Raw genomic sequence first — 7,392 nt, forward strand, 5'->3', positions numbered from 1 at the left:
GACTCCCAAAAGTGCTGGGATTACAGATGTGAGCCATAACTCCTGGCACAATTAATTAAGTTTTTAAAAAACAATAAAGCAACAGAAAACTATAAAAGATGACCAGGGACATTAAAGAGCCAAAAGTACCTTCGGCTGAAAAAATGACATGAAAAATGTAATTGCTGAAGTTAAAAAAAAACTTTTTTTTTTTTTTTTGAGACAGAGTACTTACTCTGTTGCCCAGGCTGGAGTGCAGTGACACAATCTCAGCTCACTGCAACATCCACCTCCCGGGTTCAAGTGATTCTCCTGCCTCAGCCTCCTGAGTAGGTGGCATTACAGGCATGTGTCACCACACCCAGCTAATTTTCATATTTTTAGTAGAGACAGGGATTCACCACGTTGACCAGGCTGGTCTTGAACTCCTGACCTCAGGTGATCCACCCGCCTCAGCCTCCCAAAGTTCTGAGATTACAGGCGTGAGCCTCCATGCTCAGCCCCCAAAAAAGACTCTTAAATATGACACAAAAAGCACTAAAAGAAAAAAAATGAATAAATTAGACTCCATTCAAATTTAAAAATTGTTATTTTCCAAAGACACTATTAAGAAAATAAAAGGGGCTAGACAGAGTGAGACTTCATCTTCGTTTAAAAAAAAAATTTTCTTGGCCAGAGGCGGTGGCTCACACCTGCACTTTGGGAGGCCGAGGCAGGTGGATCACCTGAGGTCAGGAGTTTGAGACCAGCCTGGCCAACATGATGAAACCGTGTCTCTACTAAAAATACAAAAAATTAGCTGGGTGTGGTGGCACGCACCTGTAATCGCAGCTACTCAGGAGGCTGAGGCAGGAGAATCGCTTGAACCCAGGAGGTGGAGGATGCAGTGAGCCGAGATGGCGCCACTGCACTCCAGCCTGGGCAACAAGAGCAAAACTCCATCTCAAAAAAAATTTTTTTTCTTTTAATAAACAAATAAATGAAATGAAATGGTCAAACCACTTTGGAAAACAATTTTTTGGGTTCTTAAAAAATTAAACATGGGCTGGGCACAGTGGCTCACGCCTGTAATCCCAGCACTTTGGGAGGCCAAGGCAGGCGGATCACGAGGTCAGGAGATCGAGACCTTCCTGGCCAACAAGGTGAAACCCCGTGTCTACTAAAAATACAGAAAGTTAGCCGGGCGTGGTGGCGGGCACCTGTAGTCCCAGCTACTCAGGAGGCTGAGGCAGGAGAATGGCGTCAACCCAGGAGGCGGAGCTTGCAGTGAGCAGAGGTCAGGCCACTGCACTCCAGTCTGGGCGACAGAGTCAGACTCTGTCTCAAAATAAATAAATAAATAAAAATTAAACATATTCATTTTATGACCCAGACATTTCACTCCTAGGTATTTACCAAAGAGAAAGGGAAACATATGTCCACACAGAGACTTAAAGACAAATGGTCACAGCAGCTTTATTCATAATAGGTGAAAACTAGAAACAACGCAAATGTTTATCAACAGGTGAATGTATAAACAAATTGTGGTATATCCATACAACAGAATACTACTCGGCACTGAAAGGGGATGAATACTGATGATACATACAATATCTTGAATGAATCTCAAAATAGTTATTCTGAGTAAAAGTAGCCAGACAAGCCGGGCGCGGTGGCTCAAGCCTGTAATCCCAGCACTTTGGGAGGCCAAGATGGGCGGATCATGAGGTCAGAAGATCGAGACCATCCTGGCTAACACGGTGAAACCCCGTCTCTACTAAAAATACAAAAACTAGCTGGGCGAGGTGGCGGGCGCCTGTAGTCCCAGCTACTCGGGAGTCTGAGGCAGGAGAATGGCGTAAACCCAGGAGGCGGAGCTTGCAGTGAGCTGAGATCTGTCCACTGCACTCCAGTCCGGGCGACAGAGCGAGACTCCGCCTCAAAAGAAAAAAAAAAAAAGTAGCCAGACAAAAAAGAATGCATACTGTATAATTCTATTTACATAAACTTCTAGGAAATGCAAGCTAGTCTAGAGCGACGGAAACAGATCAGTGGTTGTCTGAGGAATGAGGGACAGAAGAGATTACAAAGGGACATAAGGAAACTTTAGGAGGGGAATATGTTCATTACTGTGGTTATGGTGATGGTTTCATTAGTGCACACATTTGTCAAAACTTATCCAATCACAAGCTTTAAATATGGGCAGTTTGTAGAATGGCAATTATACCTCAATAAAGCTGTAAAAAAAAAAAATCTCCAGTGGATAAAAATAATTCAAATATCCATCATTAGGATACTAGATTTGAAAAGTAATATATTTATATAATGGACTACTACTTCATAATAAAAAATAACTACTAATATGCACACAGCATAGATGAATCTCAAAAAGATTATGTTAAGTGAAATAAGCCAAAAACAAAAAAAACTGAATAAGCACTCCATTTATAAGATCAAGAGCAGGTAAAGTGATCATTGGTTTTTTTTTTTTTTCCACCTTTTTTTTTTTTTTTTTTTTTTTTTTTTTGTGGCAGAGGGGAACGGAGTCTTACTCTGTCACCAGGCTGGAGTGCAGTGGTGCGATCTTGGCTCACTGCAGCCTCCGCCTCCCGGGTTCAAGCGATTTTCCTGCCTCAGCCTCCCAAGTAGCTGGGATTACAGGCACAGGCCACCACAGCCAGCTAATTTTTGTATTTTTAGTACAGACAGGTTTTTACCATGTTGGCCAAGATGGTCTCGATCTCTTTACCTCATGATCCGCCCAGCCTCCCAAAGTGCTGGGATTACAGGCTTGAGCCACCATGCCCAGCCTGTTTTTTTGAGACAAAACCTCGCTCTGTTGCCTAGGCTGGAGTGCAGTGGCATGATTTCAGCTTACTGCAACCTCTGCCTCCCGGGTTGGAGCAATTCTCCTGCCCCAGCCTCCCAAATAGCTGGGATTACAGGCGCCTGCCACCATGCCCGGCTAATTTTTGTATTTTTAATAGAGATGGGGTTTCACCATGTTGGCCATGCTGGTCTTGCACTCCTGGCCTCAAGTGATCCACCTGCCTCGGCCTCCCAAAGTGCTGGGAATACAGGCATGAGCCCCTGTGCCTGGCCAGATCATTGGGTCTTAAAAATCAGAGTAGTAGTTCCCTCTGGGGGATGAAATTGACTAAAAATAGATACAAGGGAACTTTATGGGATGAAATAAATGTTCTGGATCTTTAGCCACATTAATAGATGTGTACATTTGTTGAAATTCATCATATCGTACAGTTAAATGTGTACGTTACCGACTATAGATTGTATCTCAGTAAAATAGTGTAATTAAAGTAGAGTAGGGGCTGAGCGCAGTGGCTCATGCATATAATCCCAGTACTTTGGGAGGCTGAGGCAGGTGGATCACGAGGTCTGGAGTTCAAGACCAGCCTGGACAATATGGTGAAACCCCGTTTCTACTAAAAAAATACAAAAATTAGCTGGGCATGGTGGCAGGTGCCTGTAGTCCCAGCTACTCCAGAGGCTGAGGCAGGGAACTGCTTGAACCTGGGAGGTGGAGGTTGCAGTGTGAGCTGAGATTGCGCCACTGCACTCCAGCCTGGGTGACAGAGAGAGACTTTGCTTCAAAAAAAAAAAAAAAAAGAAGAAGAAGACAAGAAAGAAAGAAAAAGAAAAGTAGAGTAGGGCCAGGAGCAATGGCCCACTTTTGTAATCCCAGCACTTTGGGAGGCCGAGGCGGGCAGATCACAAGGTCACAAGGTCAGGAGTTCAAGACCAGCCTGGCCAACATGGTGAAACCCTGTCTCTACTAAAAAGTCTCGCTCTGTCACCCAGGCTGGAGTGCAGTGGTGCGATCTCAGCTTACTATAAGCTCTGCCTCCTGGGTTCACACCATTCTCCTGCCTCAGCCTCCCAAGTAGTTGGGACTACAGGTGCCCGCCACCACGGCCAGCTAATTTTTTTGTATTTTTTTTTTTTTTTAGTAGAGACGGGGTTTCACCGTGTTAGCCAGGATGGTCTCGATCTCCTGACCTCATGATCCACCCGCCTCAGCCTCCCAAAGTGTTAGGATTACAGGAGTGAGCCACCACGCCCGGCCAAGTAGAGTAATTTTCATATGAATATAACAATAACCAAAAAATAAAATTAAAAAGCCTTCCACGTGAGGATTAAACAGCACATCAGATGTAACCAAAGAGAGAATTAGTGAACTGGGACAGACTGGAAGAGATTACCTGAATGTATCACCAAGACACAAAGAGATGAAAAATACAGAAGACAGGTTAAAAGACATGGAGGACAGAGTGAAAAGGTCTAGAACACTCCTAATCAGTTGGCAAAGGAGAGAGCACAGAAGACGGAGGAAAAATAATATCTGGATGGTTTCTGAGAACTTTCCAATATGATAAAATATGTGAATTCATACATACAGGAAATACAACATACTGAGCAGAATAAATTGAATAAATAAATATCTAGACACATTGTAATAAAACTACAAAACACTAATGACATCTTAAAAGCAGGGAGTAAAGAGAGATCATCTACACAACAACGAGGATTAGACTGAGGAGACTTCTTTACAACCAACATGTATCATGCCTATTATATGCCCACACTGTCCTGGGTACTTAGCAAGCATGAACAAGCCAGGCCCAGCCCCTACCCTGTGGAGCTACAGAACCTCTATCAGGCATTGCAGATGTGCAGTAACAATTATAGTGTGATGAGCGATCCTGGTTGGAGGGCAAAAGAATCAGCAAGCAAACAATACCATAGAACAGTATTATGAAGATTTTCCTATCCCACGTAGGATCCACGCAGGGATTGGCCCCAGGCACAGACCCTTGCTGGCAGCCTGAGAGTCACTCGGTCTAACTTGGTTTCAAGGCAACTCCACCAACCTTTATTAAATAAGGCTCTGGGTCTTGGGGTGCTGGCTGCCTGCTCACACTTTCCCTTACAGACATCTGGACCCCTCCCTTACCCCTCATTATAAGCAAGGAGCAGGAAGAGGACCCCAGGCTGGGAAACACAGAGGTGGTAGTTGGGATCAAACATCCTACATGTTTACCAAGACTGGGAGGGCTTTTCGCTCCAAGGGACGCTTGGGACAGCAGCTGCTATGTTCACGCATCCTTCCTTGGGGCAGGGGGCAGATTAGATGTCCTAAGACTGGCAGCTTCCTCTCTGGAACCCCGAGAGACGCGGAGACAAATGCTCCTTCTCAGAGCCTTCTTCAATGTCTGGACTGAGTCCCGGTGGCCACAGGCTAGGTAGAAGTGTGCAGGGCCCTGGGTTCTGCAGAGCTTACATGCAGGGCGGGCATTATGCTGGAATGAAGCCCAGGAGTGTCAGTAATGGGGAAGCGTGCCCTGAGGCATGGAATGCTGCCCGGGATCAACAACAGCTTCAACTGTAGACTCTGCCTAGGCCAGGGCCAACTCTCCCTACCAACACCAACAACTCTCTGCCCTGGCCCCATTCCAGGGTTCATTAAGAAAAGCATGCTAGGAAACTGAACCCCCTGCCATGGGGCAGGAACTGTGTCCTATTTAGCCTTATATTCTCTGTGCATGAACAGGATAGCTCTATCGGGCGCTTATTCATGTAAGGGGTGGGGTCCTGGCAGAGAGGTGAAGGATTTGGAGAGAGGGCATGGGGAACAGAAGCAGAGGAGTGAAGTCTGGGGAGGGCTGGGAAGCTATTCGGAGAAGGCTGGAAAGACGTGAAAGAAGTAGAGCAGAGGAGAAGGGAAAGGGGCTTCTCACAGTCGGGGCGATCTGGTCTGGAGGAGGGAGGGGCCGCCAGCCGCCCTGGCGACCGTCACCTTGTCCCACCAGGGAACTCGGGGTGCGGCTCTCGCCAGCCCCGGGCCAGCCGCCAGGTCCCCGCCCTCCGCGGGATTTACTCCTGTCCCGCCTTCTCGGATTTAGCCCAGGCAGCCTGGGAGGTTCCGCAGTCGCCGCTTCCGCCTTGACCAGGTGAGGGTCCGGACCAAGCAGGGGGCCCGGGCTGGGGCGGGCCAGTGGAGCAGCCGTCGCTGGGGGCGCGTCCCAGAGGCGCTGGGCCTGTCCCCTTCTCCTACGTCCTTCCCTCCCGCAGCCGCGCTTCCTCCTGTCTCCCTTCTCCTGCGCTCCCTACTTCCCACCGAGCGCGCACGGCCGGGTCCCCCAGGGTCCTGGGCTTTCTCCTTCCCAACCCAACCCCCGTTCGCGCCCGGTTCTGAGCCGACCTGCGCGTTTCCAGCTAGGCCCAGCCTCGATCCTCTTCCTCCTTGCTTATATTGTAGGGGAAAGGACGGGTCCAGGTGTGTATTAGGGAAAGTGTGAGCAGGCGGCCAGTATCCAGAGGCCCAGAGCCTTATTTAACAAAGGTTGGTGGAGTTGCTTTGAAGCCAAGTTAGACCTAGTGACTCAGGCTGCCGGCAGGGATCTGTGCCTGGGGCTGAGTTCAGGTAGGTGTGGGACTATGTACTTGACAGCCTCAGTGACTCCATAGGCAGCACCTAAGCCTAGCAGCCATCACAAGTGCCTGATTTGATTTCAAATGTTGCTGCCTCCGGTGGAGGAGAGGCAAGGACCCTGGACCTCTTTTGGCTTAAGGCGGCCCTATGCCCCATAGCTCAGGTATGCTGTGTGCACACTGTGCCTCGATGTCTCTGTGTTGTGTTCATGTGGACCTTTGTGTCTCAGTCGTGTGGGGCAGTGTATCTAGGTGTTTGGAGGCAGTGAACTGCTGTGTCCCATGGATAGGACATGTATGTACAAGGAACATCTCATGGAAGGACATGGATGAGCCTGGGCGTTTTGTGGCCGCATGCTGGAATGTCTCAGCGTTAGGAGGACATATATCGACCAGGCGCGGCGGCTCACGCCTGTAATCCCAGCACTTTAGGTGGCCGAGGTGGGCGGATCACAAGGTCAGGAGTTCAAGGCCAGCCTGGCCAATATGGTGAAACCCTGTCTGTACTAAAAATACAAAAAATAGCTGGGCATGGTGGCACGCGCCTGTAGTCCCAGCTACTCCAGAGGCTGAGGCAGGGAACTGCTTGAACCTGGGAGGTGGAGGTTGCAGTGTGAGCTGAGATTGCGCCACTGCACTCCAGCCTGGGTGACAGAGAGAGACTTTGCTTCAAAAAAAAAAAAAAAAAGAAGAAGAAGACAAGAAAGAAAGAAAAAGAAAAGTAGAGTAGGGCCAGGAGCAATGGCCCACTTTTGTAATCCCAGCACTTTGGGAGGCCGAGGCGGGCAGATCACAAGGTCACAAGGTCAGGAGTTCAAGACCAGCCTGGCCAACATGGTGAAACCCTGTCTCTACTAAAAAGTCTCGCTCTGTCACCCAGGCTGGAGTGCAGTGGTGCGATCTCAGCTTACTATAAGCTCTGCCTCCTGGGTTCACACCATTCTCCTGCCTCAGCCTCCCAAGTAGTTGGGACTACAGGTGCCC

General features: G+C 48.4%; 1 protein-coding gene across 1 annotated transcript in view; it reads left to right on the top strand.

The window, feature by feature from the left end:
- The first annotated feature begins 5,326 nt into the window (after positions 1-5,326).
- TNK1 (tyrosine kinase, non-receptor, 1) overlaps positions 5,327-7,392 on the top strand; it is a 9,421-nt gene continuing 7,355 nt past the window's right edge. Inside the window, exon 1 of the mRNA XM_011958507.1 lies at positions 5,327-5,927. The gene's annotated coding sequence lies outside the window, so the exon portion shown is untranslated. The remainder of the gene's footprint in view (positions 5,928-7,392) is intronic.

This window comes from Colobus angolensis, unplaced genomic scaffold, assembly GCF_000951035.1.
Source record: "Colobus angolensis palliatus isolate OR3802 unplaced genomic scaffold, Cang.pa_1.0 Scaffold47, whole genome shotgun sequence".
NCBI lineage: Eukaryota > Metazoa > Chordata > Mammalia > Primates > Cercopithecidae > Colobus > Colobus angolensis.